Genomic DNA, 15,843 nt, shown 5'->3' with positions numbered 1-15,843 from the left:
CAGTCAATGTGAGGACCTGTGAAGGCCATCTCCCCATCTTGCTCTGTGAATCTCTGCCAGCGTCGTGCCTGTGTCAGCAGTTAGGGACTGACTCACACCCACACAGTCTCCAGTCTCTGCTCCAGGGGCCCACTGGGCAAAGGCAGCACATCTCTCCATACAGACAGCCTCATTTGCATGCCCATAAATCACTAACAAAACTGACACCCAGCCACACAAGAAGGCATGACTCGGAGTCACAAAACTCAGTCTGCCAAATTGCAGCGTTATCTGATATTAGGCTCTAAGGCAAAAATAAGCTATTCATATAACCTCTTGGATGGGGATAGAAAGAAGCAAGCTGGAGTAGTACTTACACACATATGGCCCATATTTGAAATCAAAGAAACTTTTAGCCTCTCTCTGCATGAATGTGTCAAAAAAACTGCAAATTTCCTACTAAACAAAAACCTAAAGCATATGGCTTGATTCAAAGGTTGTTACATATTCACATGACAATAAAAGATGATTACACTTAACTAGATTTAAGAGCTGCAAAATTATACTTCTTGTGATTAACGATTCAGCAGCCAAGGTACAGCGAGCGCACCAATAATTTGTGTTATAATGACTTCTAATACAGTTCTTGTAAGGACATAGTCAAATGGGGCTCAGTGAAATATAAATAACTGAGGGGTGGTTGCTTTTGAAAATATTTTTAAACCAATCAATATCCCCAAATTCCCTTTTCACACTAATCTGTGTTCATTTCCATGAAATACCGATGGTTTATTTATGTTTTATTTTGTGGTTTAATTGACAGGGAAAGCGCAATTACATTCAGTCACTTAAAATACAGCAAATGTGTTGCACGTAGAGCTTAAAGTGACAGCTCATTTACAGTTATTGGTGGGCTTTTAGATAAATTACACAATTTAAAATGAAACCTGAATGTTAAAGATGCAGGAAGAGACCGGTACAACATAATTTACATTGCACTGCATCATCATAATAGCACAAACAATGCAACATAGAGACAAGACCACAGTGATAATGCTATTAGTTTATATAATCATAATAAAAAGTTAGCACACCTGAGACAAAATGAATTGTGATGCAGTTTTAAGTTTTGGTTTCCTTTTTTGTTTAACTATAAAAGCTGCTAAAGCTTCTGCTGCCACGACAATACAGTGGATGTGAATGGAAACTTGTTGGTGATGCTCAAAGGATCAAGACATGACATTTAAAAAAAAAAAAAACTCAACAGCAGTGTGTCTTTGTCTGGATAACTGACAGACAAACCTGCCAAAAGTTTCCACTGTGAATACCATTTATCCTTTCAAAGGCAATATATGATAAAAGCTTTCCACAGTGATGGCTGTAGATTATCCTGAGTAAACGTGGGATGGTTTCTGGATGGACACGTGCTCTGAGCTGTTTTTCAAATGCCATGTTTTTAGTTGTTGTGAGCACCTCCAACGGAGTGGCTGTAGCTGCTTGGACGGTGAGGTCATGTCCTCCGTATTGTTTGAGGGGAGGTGGGGCTGCAGACCTGAGGGGGAATTCATATTCAACAATTACACACAAGCTAGACATGAAATAAACCTCATAATGTGGGTAAATCCTGATATACATTTAGAGTTATCACACAATCTTTAAACCTGCATATGTAGAGCAAAAACTATAGCCCTGTGCCTCTCTATGTCTTTTTCACAGAGAACATTTCGACATGCTAAAGCTGATGTAAATAAGAAAGTTTATAATGACTGAATTCCATTTAGTTCCTTTAGTTTCTTGGTCCTCAAACAATGGATGTTGGCTCATTGCCTCACTGTCCTGACTTGGAAGGACACTTTAATAGAAAAGAGCCATTGTTAATGTAATTACTAACACCTTTGATACAATGACAAGTCAGAAATGGGTGGGGGAAGTCTTACTGGGTTATTCTGGTGTTAAGTGTCTCCACTCAGCAGTCTAGCCTCGCTTACACTCTTTTTTTTTTTTTTTAAACTGTCTGCAAATAACACCGGAACTATCTGTATCTCACCCGCAACCCCACCAGCACCACAGGATGAGTTGGAAAATGTTTTTAGTTTTGTGATTTGGGTGAACTGACCTTTTAAGCTTTCCCTCGGGCTGCGCAAACTTGTCATGGATCAACAAGTTAACAGACGAGTTATTTCATGGAACTGTCTCCTTATGTTTCATTGGGAAAACAATCCTTTCTGTTATGGTATGTCTTGACAGCATTATGTAACTGTGTAGGCTATATTGTCTACTTTGGCTGGGGCGGGAACGTTCATGAAACCATTGTAAATATTCCTGGTCTTGCCTGGAATGACCTGGAACCGCCCCTAAAGTCTCCTGTTGGATCCGGACCACACTTTGAGAACCACAGCTCAGCTCAGCTCAGCTCGGGGCTGCTGCCACACCGTTCACACCGCCCGCGGAAATATTTCGGTGCGTCGGCGAACAGACGACACAACTTGCCCCCCCTCTCTCCCCTCTCCCTCCCCCCTCAGCCCTCACTCCTCTAGCCTACTACTTGCCGCTTGTTGTCTCTACACACACAGGCTTTGCCGGCGGTGAGAGCGGAGTGGGAGGGGAATAATTCCTCTCTGTACACGGCCGCGTCGGTTCTCCTTCAGTGCGCGCTTCGCTCTCCCTCCCTCCCTTCCCTGCCTCTCTTCCCTTTTTCTCTCCTCCCTCTGTACAACCTCCCGATTTCCAAACGCGATGACAGTGAAGGCGAACGCGTGATCGGATCCCACAGGTGTGTCCCTGCCAACTGAGCCGCGGCTCCTGGAGACACACGCATACACACACACACACGCACACACACACACATGCACACACACACACTTACACACACCTGGAAATTACCATGTGACTCGGCACCTGGGCGTGGAGAAAGTCCCCGATATCCTGCGAAGAGACTCTTTTGTGGAGGACTTGCTTGTGTCGCCTTTCAACAGGAATTGACAATCCGGTCAACCCAAGTAGCCCGTTTTTTCTACGGAGTAGTGCCTTTTTCTGAAACCCCTCACAGGACGTGTGACCAGAGTAAAATGTGAACTTGCTTTTGGACTTATTTCTTTTTTATATATGTATATATATGCTATATAATTTCACCAGGAGCTGTTCTTCACTATCTGGGCTGTTCGCGTTTGTGCAACTACTCTCTTCGCTCCTTTTCCTCCAAGGTGAGTTTCGGGGTGAAGCTGGTGCATCCCGTCAAAGTGGGAATGGGACTATTTACTTCAGCGTTTAACAGTAATACTTGTAATTATTCTGAATGTGAGCACTAAGTTTTTATAGCCTATTCTACGCCTTATTGATACGGCGTGGAAGCGGAAGCCTCATTCAGGGACGCTGCTGTTCTCTGCGTGTTATTGTTTTCATCAATCGCTCTTATTTTGCTGCTCCGAAAGTGTTGTGTTCCCTGGAAATACCCTTCAAACAAAGACGCGTGGAAGTGTCATAATACGCAAGACATTATTATGTGGAAACACTGTAGCTTTTTTTTTTTTTTTAAACAGTTAAAACAAAACGTACAGCGGCGTTATTGTAGTGAAATGATGAAATGTGACATTGAAACACTTCGTAGTTGTAAGTCATGCCTGCCGGGGTGCAAACTTGCTGTACTGTTAAACTCAACAGCTGTGTGTTTTTTTTGGGGGGGGGGCTGGGCTGTAGACATGCTCTTCTCTACACCATGCATTTCATCTCAGGAGCATTGCAGCCACAGCATCTGCCCGGTCACCTCACAAGGAGCCGTCTGTCCCCTTACACAGGCAATTTCAGTGAGAAATGGGCATGTGAACTGTGTTCCTCACCTCTGGACAGTAGTCTGTACATCAACAGCTGAGAAGACAGAGGTAGTAGTGAGCATTGCCTTCTGTTTGTTTTTCCTTTTCCCTTCTTCCTCAACCCCCCCTCTCTCTGTCTTGTCTCTCTTGTGGAGGACAAGGAGACAGAAGCACTATTCATGTCCCTGTTGAATCTCCTGTGCAGTTCTGTATCTCTCAGTCCCTGGCGCGGCCCTCAACAGACCACTGTATTGCCTTGTTGTGTTTCTAAATCGTCCTTTTATTTGCAGCCCCTGCCATCTTCTGCCCCCCTTGTGTGCAGACCTACCGTACTTAGGATGCTCCGTCTCCTGGGGATTATTCCCATTAAATAACGTTATACAAACAGTCTCATAGTGGGAATGGATTATTGCGGGCAGGGGGCACATGGAGGCAGGAAAGGCGACTGCTGGTGTGAGTATTGGTGGCTGGAAAGGGGTTAGAGCATGGGGTCAGCCTCCAGTCTCCTGACTGAGCAGGGATGGTTTTCCAATAGATGCCATCTGCTCATATGGACACACACAAGCAATTGAAAACCAAGCTGCTTCCTTGTCCTTTCCCTCTTTCCACCATCTCTCTCTCTCTCTCTCTCTCCCTCTCTCCCTCTCTCTGTCTCTCTCTCTCTGCCCCACAATGCTTCATTCAGGGTTTATCTCTTCCACTCTGAATAAATAGAGACACCTTATCTGCGCGCAGGAGAGTGGTGATAAATGTTTTCTCCTGTTCCCCCGCAAGGGTGAAAAAGACAAACGTACCACACTTCTTCATCATAGATGCTCTTTTCAGGGCAAGCGAATAGGAGACAATTCTCATTCAGGTCATGTTAGTGTTTGAAAATTCTGCAAAACAATCCCAAAAAGCCGAATGCAGGCTGATACCCTGTAATACAAGGGAGCAGAGAAAATAACAAACAAAGCAGGCATTTCCATGAGTCCCCCCTTTTTTTCTCTTCTTCTTTTTTCTTTTTTTTTTTTTGGTAATAGGCCGTTGGCTCTGGAAATGAAACTTTGTGGTGAGATCCACTCTAAGTATTTTTGGATCCAGTAAAATAGCCTCTGACCAACTGAGAAACTGAGGTAGTGAATTGTTGGCCAGTGAGCACTCAGCTGTTAAGCTCCTGCATGTTTTGGGTAAGCCAGAGTTCATCCTGTCCTTTTTAGTGTTACACAGTTTTCTCAGATAATTTAAACCATGCCATCTCCTGGAAGCTTGCACCACATTTCAGAGAGTGTTGCAGTATTTTTGAGGTCAAATGAATTTGAACCCATCCCCTAGTCTCTTTTGTTTCCTTTGCATTGGATTACTGACTTCTGTCATTTTCATTTTGAAAATAAAACCATAATCCTTGTAAGCAACAAGCAATCCCATGCCTCCTGTCTGCAGCCTGCAAACAGAAAAACAGCACTGAACTAACTGATACATGAACTGTGTGTATGCCACTGGTTCGTTGCAACTGGCTCATTTCAAATGACAACTTCATTTCCTTTTTTTTCTCTTTCCCTACTAAAAACAAGATGCAATCTAAACCATTATTACACTGCTGTCTGTTAGACCTACTTTCATTATAAAACGGTGACTGTTACGTACTCTGTGACCAACATTTCCTCTGTTCAGAGTGGACTTTGTAAACTTGCTGGTCATAAAACAGGTGTGGTGCACATGAGAAAGAGCCATATGCATTACCTTGTTCCTCTTGCTTATCTAAGGTACACATAGGCGTCAGGGAAATGTGGCCAGATGCGTGAAGGGCGTGTCAGCTTGGCATTAGACAGCCGAAGAATCTGGGGAATAGAGATTTCCTTCAGATTGCAGATATGCTCGTCTTTTCATGTCTGAGGATTATCCTATGATGAAGGGACGTCATGCTGAGGTGGATTTCTGATCTTATCTCCGTTGGGTTTTACAGCTGCCACCCATGCCCTTGGATTTCATGGCCTTGTCCTAAACTATCACCTCAAAAGCTTTCCTTTCTTTACCCCGCCCTCTTGCTCCAGTATGGTGTTGTTTGTATTTCACACACCAAACCTTCACCAGCCGTGCTACTCAACACTTTTTTTTTTCTTTCCCCCTCCTTGTACTTTTGTGCTTGAGATCAGAGATAATAACAGGGCTGATGTCTGACAGACCTACAGGGTGTGATCATGCTAATTCTCGTGCTAACTCCCCCAGCAGCAGGATATGAGATGGGCTTTGTGGCAGAGGATAGTAGCTTGGCACCAACCCACCCCCTCATTCAGCTTTCACTTCACTGAAACCCAGGGTTTAAGCACTTCAGCCCCAGACATCGTGGTCAGGTTTGGCTCAGCGGGACGTACCTTTACCTCTAAAACAACCATGACGCTTTCTTAACCCCCACTGTCTTTCATGCCATGTCCATGACCCACCGCATCATGCGCTCAACCCCATTGCGGCTTACTTTCTTCCCCACGCTGCTGCCGACTCATGCTGCTGCTGTCCACACTGCTTTTCTTATGCTCTTACCTCTACCTTTAACCATTGTGACTCTTTCTTGACGCTCCCAGCGCTCGGAGAATGAGTAAGAGGAACATGATGAATATTGTAAACATGCTCACTCTCCTGAAAGAGATAAATGATTCAGGTGGGGGGGGGGGCTGCCTTAATTGCTCGGTTGAGAGTTTGTGGGCAGGATGTTCTACAGGAGAACTGAGACATCCTAATATTTAAAAAAAAAAAAGTAGAGAGGTAGACTGTTGATGCGATATAGGCAGCTGTTTGAGAAAAAAAAAAAAAAGTGAAAACATGATCTCCATTGCTGCTCAAAAGGCATTTTTGGGAACAACAGTGGTGTTGGCTGTCAGCAGCCTTGGGGTTGCATAGCGGAGGACTGAACGCCAGTGATGGATACACAATACAGACATCTGCCTCAGCAAACCCCCCCCCCACCCCCCCATCCACCCACTTCGCCATGGCAGCTGAACTGACAGGCTGACAGAGACACAGTATCGCAGAGGCTTTTGATGCTACCTGCACACTGGAGGCATGTCATCCAGCCCACCTACTCAGACCACTGGCAAAAGTTCACACCCAGTCAGGCATCTCAGCCTGACACAAAAGAAGCAGGTATCTAAAAAACTTATCAGCAGCAATGAGAGTGAGGGGGGTCACCTTGATTCCTACCCTGGGAAATCTTACTCAGATGCTTTCTTCTCAAGGCTTGTATTGGCAGGAGAAGAGAGAGCAGGAAGCTAATTTATTTTTCGCTTTGGTAATTGAGTCTGGCACGTATTGCTATCAAAATGCTGTCCATTTAAACACTTGAGAGGGAAGTTGGTCGTGCCTGCTTCAATCAGTGTAATGTGACGGGCGATGTTTAGTCCAGCTCCTTTGCTTTATGATGAAAAGAGGACTCTCAGATATCTCAGACTTTAACATATCGAAGATGAGTCGCCGCTTCATTTCTGTGCAAATTGAGGGTGCCTGTGCAGGATTTGGCAGCTTGCTGATATATCTTTCTCAGAGATTTGGGTTTGGAATGGACTTAGGCTTACAGTCGTAGAGGAATAATGGAAACTGTGTGTAGAGCCACTTATTCCACCTGTAATGTATTTTCACTGCACTTTTTGTTCTTGACTGAGAGTTGCTCTATGTTGAGTGCCATTTAATCCGAGCTAGGGAACCAGAGGGTGCAATTCATTTTTATCTGTGTGAGTCATTTCACAGTTAATCCTCAAACTGACCAATTTACTCCTGCCAAGATCATTTTTAATTATCACCTCTGCTTTACAGTTAATATGACATCCAGCTGGTTTATGTTAATTTGGTAGTTGCCATCGAGTGTTGGTCCTCTGCTTTTTTAAAAAATTTTTTTTTGTTCATGTACACTGAGCGATTAATTATGAAGTACTGAGCCCCCGCCAGGACTGGTGGGTGACAGATGCAGGAAGGGTCAGTGCACTGGCAGCAGCTGGAGATGAAGGTCACACCAACCTGATAGAGCTAAGGGAGAAGATAATGTGGCAAACCAAGGAAGACATAGATGGATGGTCTGTGCAAGTGTAACTTTATAGGGGAGATGAATGATCCTCGTGGAACTAGGAAGTAACTCACTTACAGTGTACAACTCCGGACAACCTTAATACAAATAAATGGTGCTTTAAAAAAATACTTTGTTTTGTTACCAGCACACGTGCTGTGTTTGTTGGCATGAACAACTAATTGAAAAAAAAGGAGAATCACAGTGTTTACTGCCCTTATTTCCACTTTCGCTAGAGACAGCTATTTATTTATTTATTTATACATACAAGGAAATAATTCTAGATAGGCTGCCAGGTATGTTAAAGAGTCCCAGATTTATAATTTTAACTGGTATAAAATCATAAATGAATTGTAAAAATGTTCATTTCGATCATTTCTACTTAGTATTTAGAGTACTTCAGAATTACGTTTTAACAACATGAATAAAATCTATAGGCAGACTGTGGTCTAAAATAGCAATGGCAATTTAGATCTTGAGGAAACATATGCTGTCCTTATTATCACTGGCATCTGCTGAAATCTGCTGCCAGCTGGAAGTGGACATGGGGGTGGCAGCACTGCTGGAGGTTGGGTGTCCGTCTCTTGGTTGTCTGTTTCAATCAAAATTCAAAGTCAGGTAAGTTCTCATGGTGGAAAGAGGAGATGTTCTTCACACATACCTGTGCTTGTCAGTGTAAAGCCTGCAGGCCTCCTTTTAAAAGCTCTTGGTCATTATGTCTTTAAAATGAATTCTAACGTTGGCTGAATGAATGAAATTGTGAAGCAGAGCTCACATGTAACTGACATTCAGGAGCACATTATAGACAGTTTATATATCATTTAGTGTATTTTTTTCCACAGAGCCCACATCAAGCTGTGATAATACAGTGTAAAGGCGATGTTGTCCGCCTTTATTACAGTTCACAAAGAAAACGATATTATGAAAATGAAATCATTTTTTTGGTCAGCGTCGTGTCCTTGTCTCTGTTAAATGAGGTGGGTATCGTGGCCTTTCGGTAGCCTATGATCCAAGAGGGACCTATTAAAATCTGTTCATACAGCAGTTGTTAAAGTTACTGAGAATCTAGTTAAATGCCACTGGCTCTGTTGCCTCTCATCTGTACACTGACTGACCATTTAACTGTGGCAGCAGTCTCGGTCTCAGTAGCAGCAATAATACTGCCAAAGATACGGCCTTACCCTTAGAGAGTGACATTTTGAGGTGACCACCCGTCTCTAAAATTTAAGGGTTGCTAATGTCTGAGGTTGGATTTTCTAAGGGAACAGTAATGCTTTTTGAGAGCCCAGTTTTTTTTTTTTTTATTGATCCCCACAGGAAAATGAGCCACCCAGTGCAGCAGCAGAGAGACTCAGTGGGGATAAAAGAATAATGGCAAATATGTAATAAAACAGTGAAAATAATGTAGACTGGAGATGAGCTGTGTCACATTTTGTTTTGTATTTTTTGGGAAGTAGATGCACGCAGGGCGTTGGCATGACTCAGGCCTTTACCTTGGCATTGACCTTGTTGACTTGGAGCGTTATGGCCGACTAGAGGCAGACCTGTAGAAGTTGACATGTCTGTGGCTTGGTGGTGATCTACAGGAACCTTAACTATGCCCAGTCAGGCAGTCATGATTTAAGTACTGGGGCAGTGTGGAAGTACTAACTGCCCCTCTGTTTATAACTTCCTGTTTATGTTAACTTCTATGAACATACTTTCGTGTTTCCTGTATCAGCAGAACAGAGTCTCTCTTTATCTGTTCTCTTGTGCTCCATAACTTCCTTTTTTTTTCCTGTGGAATCTTTTTTTTTTTTTTTTTTCAAACTCTGTTCTTTGTCTGTTCTTACTCAGTGTGTCTATAGTCTACGTGGATATTAATCCTGGTGCTTCAAACCTGCCTGGGGCTCAGAGCTGTCTTCTGAAATGCAGATCTGTGGAGGTGTCATCATAGCTCTATGTCTTGGGTGCCTGCGCTTGCCCCCCAGCCCCACTCTGCTATTCACGCAGCCATGATGACATGCATTATTCCTCACTGACTCATCTGGGCAGCCTCAAAGCTGCCCAGTTGTAGTTTCCCCTCTCAACTTTTTTCTCCATGAAAAAGGAAGTTGTTAGATATTTTATGCTGGTGTCTGCAAATCACGTAGACGTGGAATCTGCATTTTTCTACACCATCACTTCTCTTCCCTGATCTGAATGCAGCTGTTCAGCCATGTGATGGTCATGCAGATAACTTGCGCTTCTTGCGCAGTTTATTTTCGTCCTGTGACACTCTGTTTCCCAGTGTTCCCCTTTTCACAGATCTGTGTTTACAGTTGACTCCACACTGGGTTTTTCAGCCTCTAACTAAGGCGAATGATATGTGGAGAAATGACATCAGAGTCGCAGCCACATGCCCCTGTAAGAATGCCTGAATATTTACAAGCCCTCATAACAGACGCTAGCCTACCATTTGTCCAGGCTGTAAGTTTTTAAACTCAGCCCTGTGGTCGCTTCCCTCTCCTGCAGCTACGTCTACTCCTACGTCTGAGCCGATCCCACGCCATTGATCCCTCCGTGGTGCTGGGCTCTTTAATTACAGTCATTAGGGGAGTATATCTGCTGCTGGGGTTAGAGAACCTTATTACCAAGACCTTGTCTCTTTCCTCCCCACACAGCGAACGACCTAATGCCGCTTGCTTGTGCGTTCTGTGACAACAAGTTGCGGTTACAATGCTTACAAAAAACACGCTGCCAAATTGGATCCCAAATCACACAAGTCTCACCAGGAGGCATTTTCCCCCCCTTTTACTCTCATCCTATTTCAATTGCACATGGAGGAGAAGTGTGCAGCATTCCAATAACAGATTGAAGCAAAGTGGGGGTGTAAGAGGCCATGTCGTCGCTTGTTTACTGGTGGACCGGTGCCGACTGGCGGCATGACCTGGCCAGAGTAGCCATTTATCTACAACTCCAGGCCTCCATTAAGATCTCTCTGTGGCCCTCCCTGTTGAGATCAACAGTACACTTCCAGTGTCATGTCTCTACTACTCCTCCTCCTCCCTTAGCCAGAGTTTTTATTTTTAACCAGGTTCTGTTCTGTTTCACTTCCAGTCCCTGTCTGCCGTCGGGCTGTCATCACGCATTCCTCTGTGTCTGTCGTTTAATTAGTCATATGGAGCTGGTCTCCTCTTTGGGTAATGGAAAAAAACAAACTCACATCTTGGTCCCATTGGGTTATTATGTGTCTACACCTTCCAACTTGAAAATAAAACATTATGCCCCTCGAGTGGCAGTCTAAAACCACACATCTGTTCTGCACATAAACAAAACAACTCTTAATCACCAAAGAACAGCAAGATTGTTAAAAATTGTGTTATTCTGAGTGATAAAGTGTCTGTTTTTTTTCAGTTCGGGGAAATCTGATTAGACTGGATTAAAGTGATTTGGTGTTTCTTCTACGTCTGCAGAGTTGTGATCCACAGGATTTTTGTTAGGCCTTACCGCACGCATAAGTCTCGGCCATTGTGTCCATGAAATAACAATATTTGTGTTGTTGCCTCACAGCCTATTATTTTTTTTATCTTACTTTAAAGCAGCATGACCTGGCTAGAGACTGATTTTTGTGAAGAACCAGATTAAGTCTGGGGGAAAAAGTGACGTTAAAAAAACATTCTGTCACGCCGTCCAGTTCCCCATTTCCCCGAGCTGTTGAAAGGTGTCTGGGTCAAAGTGGGCCGTTTGGGTGCCACAGCCTCATGATGAAATGCAGTCATACCTTTGTCTAATGGCGTGCACCTCATGTTGGCTGGTGTTGATGTTAGCAGCAGACCCCAAGCTAAGCGAGGCCCTGTATTTCAGTGCATTATTAACAGCGGCAGACCACCCGTGGAGCTCAGACAAATAAAAATCCCATTTCCTCTCTTTCCATTGCTGGTATTAAGAGCTGAGGATTGTGCTGCTGCCTGAGTGCCAATGAAAAAGCCACTCAGTGTGTGAGCAGTTAAAGCCCTCTCAGCGCAGCGAGGGTGAGGCCTTCCTTCTGTATGCATCACCCCAGCCAGCTTGATCGATTCACTGTTTGCTCTGTCTTGTCTGAGTGCGAGCTCACGCTGCCCACTTTGCCCACAGAAAATACTTCGGACTTCCACCAGGTCAGCCTGCTTGCCTTAGGTTTCCCCTAGCACACATGCACACAAACACAGATACAGTACAGAAAAATTTATACATGTACAGTGAGTCCACGCACAGTCTGTCTTCTGCCCTAAGGGAGCTGGACAGCCCAGGCATGGATCCATGAATTCCTCATAACACAATCTGTTGGCCGATCAATAATTCAATTCTATCTGTGAGCAAGCATGTCTGGATCCAGTCTCACCTGCACCTCCCTCGGCCTTCTCTTAACAGGGTGGGTGTTGTGTCCTTGAGCTGGGCTCGGCTTACGTCTGTGTGATTCTGTGTGTTGTCGTGTGTGCTGATTATTTGGCTTTAGTTAGTTCTCAGGCAGTGCTTGTTCTGGCCCATGGTTGTGTATCCACTTCCCCTGTGCGTGTGTGTACACGCATGAGAGCCCTTGGCTGTTGTGGATTACAGAGTGTTCATTATTTCAGCTGTGTACATCTCTGGTGTCTTTGTGTCCACAGCAGTGAATGTGATGTGAATGTGTCCATCTTTAGTTGGCAAAGTTGACGTTGCGTGTACGTGTGTGAGTGTGTATGTGAGTGTGAGAGCTTATGCATGATCTGTCTCTCCCTCCAGGCAGCTAGACGAATCAAAGGCATGGATCTCATTAAAAGGTATAGAGCCTGTGGAGAGGTCAGTGGCTAAGTTCTCTGATTAGTGGGCTCCGGCGGGCTGCCTGGGTGCTGTGTTTGGCGGCGACGGCGGTGGGTGGTGGTGGGGGGTTGGTGGGGTCCCCTCATCAACATGCCTCTCATCCCTCTCCAGCCCACACCTGCGGGGTGATGTGCCCAACACTCTTTCTCACCGCAAACCTCAGCCACACCTGACAGGGTCAAGGACAGCACGTGAAAGGTACAGATTTACCCCCAGTCGTCGTCGCGTGGCTCTCCCTATCTACCCGACTTTCCATCTTGGCCTAATGGGCTGCCTACTTCCAGTTCTGTTTTTATCCCTCTTTGAGTGTTTTATCAAAGGCCACATTCAGTTTCCATCCCAGCGACAGCTTCTCTCGCTGCATATCAAGCTGCACCAATAGCCCGACGAGCAGCTTTCTGGGTCGTTAGTAACTCGTTCCACGGCCTGGACTCCTATCAAAGCCAGCGACCATGAACCAGGGATGACTTTCAGCCAAGGGCATAGTGTGTGTGTGTGTGTGTGTGTGTGTGTGTGTGTGTGTGTGTGTGTGTGTGTGTGTGAGTGTGACCGTGAGTTATAGAGATAGGACACTTCTGAAGGGTTGCCTGACTTTGGACAGTTTCTCCTTTTCCTCTGAATGGTCTTTTTCTTCACTCTCGCCGTCTCGTCCCCTGTGTGTCTCTCGGTTTAATGCCCTTCCAGATAAAACAACGTCAGTAAACTTCCTCTTTGTTTCTCTCTCTCCTTTTCTTGCTGATAACCACGGTATCTAAAAGTAGGCCCTGGCAGCACTCCCTGTCTATTCACTCCCCTCTCCCCCACTCCACCCCCTCACCTCCCCTTCCTCTCTCTCGGTATGCTAGAGTGTATTGTATATAATCGGTAGATGGGGTGGGGGTTTGTGTGTGTATATATATATATATATATATGTTGTTTTTTTTTTATAATTTTCCTTTTTTTCCTTTACTTCTTTTCTGGGCCTGTCAGTGGTTGTGGATATAGAGGACTGGTGCATATCTGCTGACTGTCACTTCCATTAAGTGTTGTCTCCTCAACTGCCTCCACTATACTGTATATCCAGACCTGGCTCTCAGTAAACCAAGGTCCACTTATGTACAGTGTCCAACCTTTCTAATCCACAAACCCCTCAGTGCACAGATATGCTGTAGTAATTACAGGTCAGTTTTTTTTTCTCCTGTAAACTTTTCCTACAGGAGGATTACAAACATTTTTCAGCTTTATTATATATGGCTATGTATATGGTTTTGGCATCAATCTTCCCCAAGAGCAGAGAGGAATGAAATCACATTAGTCCACACACACTGCTGTATAGCTTTCCCCTGCCTGTCACCCCTTCCAGTCTCTGTCCCTCTCAGGATCGGTCAATTAATAAAGCTTGACATTTATTGGGGAAAACAAATAAAATTGCTTGGTTTGAGGATGCCTTGTATGAAAACCGCTCTCCCATTTTTGCGTTTGTTTACATATCATTGGACATCCTGATCCCCGGACAACAGCGCGCTGCCAAAAAACTGATGCCTCGCAGGAATTCAGTTTAACGCTGCGCAAGTGTCTTTTCTAAAGGGCAGTGCTGCGCCTCTGGTTGTCGAAGTCTGTTTAGCAGAATAATCAGCGCTTTAATTAACAAAAGTCGGTTCAGAATATCAATTATAGTTTTCCTTTATCTGCAGTCATGTCACACCGAGAAACAATTATGAGTGATTGTGAGTTTCTATTGTCTCTTGCTGGTGATAATTAGTTACTTTTGCTTATAAATCACTTTTTTCCATTAAAAACTTCTCCTTGTGCCCTCTGCTCTCATTTGTAATTTCTTTTTCTTTTTTTAATATACTAATGAGTGGCCTTAAGCTCCCCCTTCCTTTAAATCATGAGTTTGCGAGTCAGTCTTTGAGTGTGTTCTGTTGAAGAGAGAGGGCAGTGTGTTTTCAGTCAGAGCCTTAGGGGCTCGCTAACATTTTCTTTTAGTCTCATCCCAGTCCAGACACGCTCTTCGCTCTGGTATGACAAACATCTCCACAGCGCTCGCTCCAACTAGAGTTGAGCCTTGATGGCACACAGCCACCTCCGTGCACACATACTTTATCCGTTCACACTTTTAAACACATTCGCAGTCTAACTCTTTTTTTTCTTTTTTTTTTGTCAGCTTTCTGTTTATCTTACTCTCATTGTCAAACACCCTCACACAAACGTTCTGTCGAGTCTCCTGTGAGTCTCCTGTGAGTCTCCAGGCCATGGGGCTCTTCTTCTTCTTCTTCTTTTTCTGGCTGGGTGTAATGACATGGTTGCGGCCCTCACTGTGGTCGCTGTGAAACAACAGATCCAGCTTCACAACCGCACCTTTCTGTCTGTTTGTGTTGGGTGATGGAGTGTGTGTTGTGTTGGAGGTTTGCCACCAGCCCAGAGTCAAACTGTCATCACCTCCAGCCTCCTGCAGCAGGCAGTGAACAATGTTTTGTTTCACCTCTTCTCCCTTCTCATCCCTTACTTTTTTCCCCCCTTGTCTTATTGAAACAGTCCTCATGTTTTCACTTCTTCCCCATTATTTGAAACTAATTTGTCATGCTTGATTGTGACTGAGACATGACCAGAGTTTGGTTCCTTTCCAGTTACTGCAGAGTTGTTTGCATTTGCCGGTTGGCCCGTCCAGAATGCATGAAGGGTGCAGTGGAACCAATTACAGCAATGGGTTTTGTGCGCAGTAAGCGTAGCATGGCGGTAGTGGGTGTGATGGGTTTTTAATGGGACTGAGCCGCAGTCACAGATATAAAGGCTTGTTGTTTTTGGTGATTGCAATGGTCAGTATGTGATAGGTGGGCCAGCGGAGCATAGTCCACTTGAATCTGTGACTGATTGTTAAGATCAAGCACCACTCACAGCCACATGATTTCCCACCAGTATTTTAAATTGCATTTTTGTTCCACGGATTTATAATTGAAATCAGAGTCACATTGCCAAGTTTTTTCTTGCAACTAAAAAACAAAACCTAAAACAAAATAAAAAGCTTGTGTTGTAGGGGTTAAGTGCCTGTGCTTCCATCCGTTAGTCACATCGCTCATAGTTATGTCCAGCACTAAGTAGAAAAAGAGAATTAAATAACCCTGAGTTTTCATTTCCCACACTCATAATTGATGTGCTAGTTGTTTGCTGATTCATGGTGAGCGTTGAGAGCAAAGACTCATCCCTAAGAAAGTATTCTTAGGATGTTATCTCTTAAGTAAT

At 44.3% G+C, this 15,843-nt stretch overlaps 1 protein-coding gene and 1 long non-coding RNA gene across 2 annotated transcripts in view; one reads left to right on the top strand and one right to left on the bottom strand.

Annotated features, from left to right (window-relative positions):
* Positions 1-766: 766 nt before the first annotated feature.
* LOC147819531 (uncharacterized) lies at positions 767-2,409 on the bottom strand. The gene is made up of 2 exons (XR_015436831.1): positions 2,096-2,409; positions 767-1,531 (listed from the first exon to the last, which is right to left on the bottom strand). It is a non-coding gene; the product is annotated as an uncharacterized LOC147819531 (long non-coding RNA).
* Positions 2,410-2,568: 159 nt separating this feature from the next.
* The window catches only part of plxnb2b (plexin b2b), a 125,648-nt gene continuing 112,373 nt past the window's right edge, over positions 2,569-15,843 (top strand). Inside the window, exon 1 of the mRNA XM_023400279.2 lies at positions 2,569-3,182. The gene's annotated coding sequence lies outside the window, so the exon portion shown is untranslated. The remainder of the gene's footprint in view (positions 3,183-15,843) is intronic.

This window comes from Seriola lalandi, unplaced genomic scaffold, assembly GCF_002814215.2.
Source record: "Seriola lalandi dorsalis isolate HSWRI2012SDOR001 ecotype SW California unplaced genomic scaffold, Sedor1 jcf7180002052274, whole genome shotgun sequence".
NCBI lineage: Eukaryota > Metazoa > Chordata > Actinopteri > Carangiformes > Carangidae > Seriola > Seriola lalandi.
The sequence above is the reverse complement of the archived record's forward strand: the minus strand, read 5'-3'. Positions and strand labels throughout refer to the sequence as shown.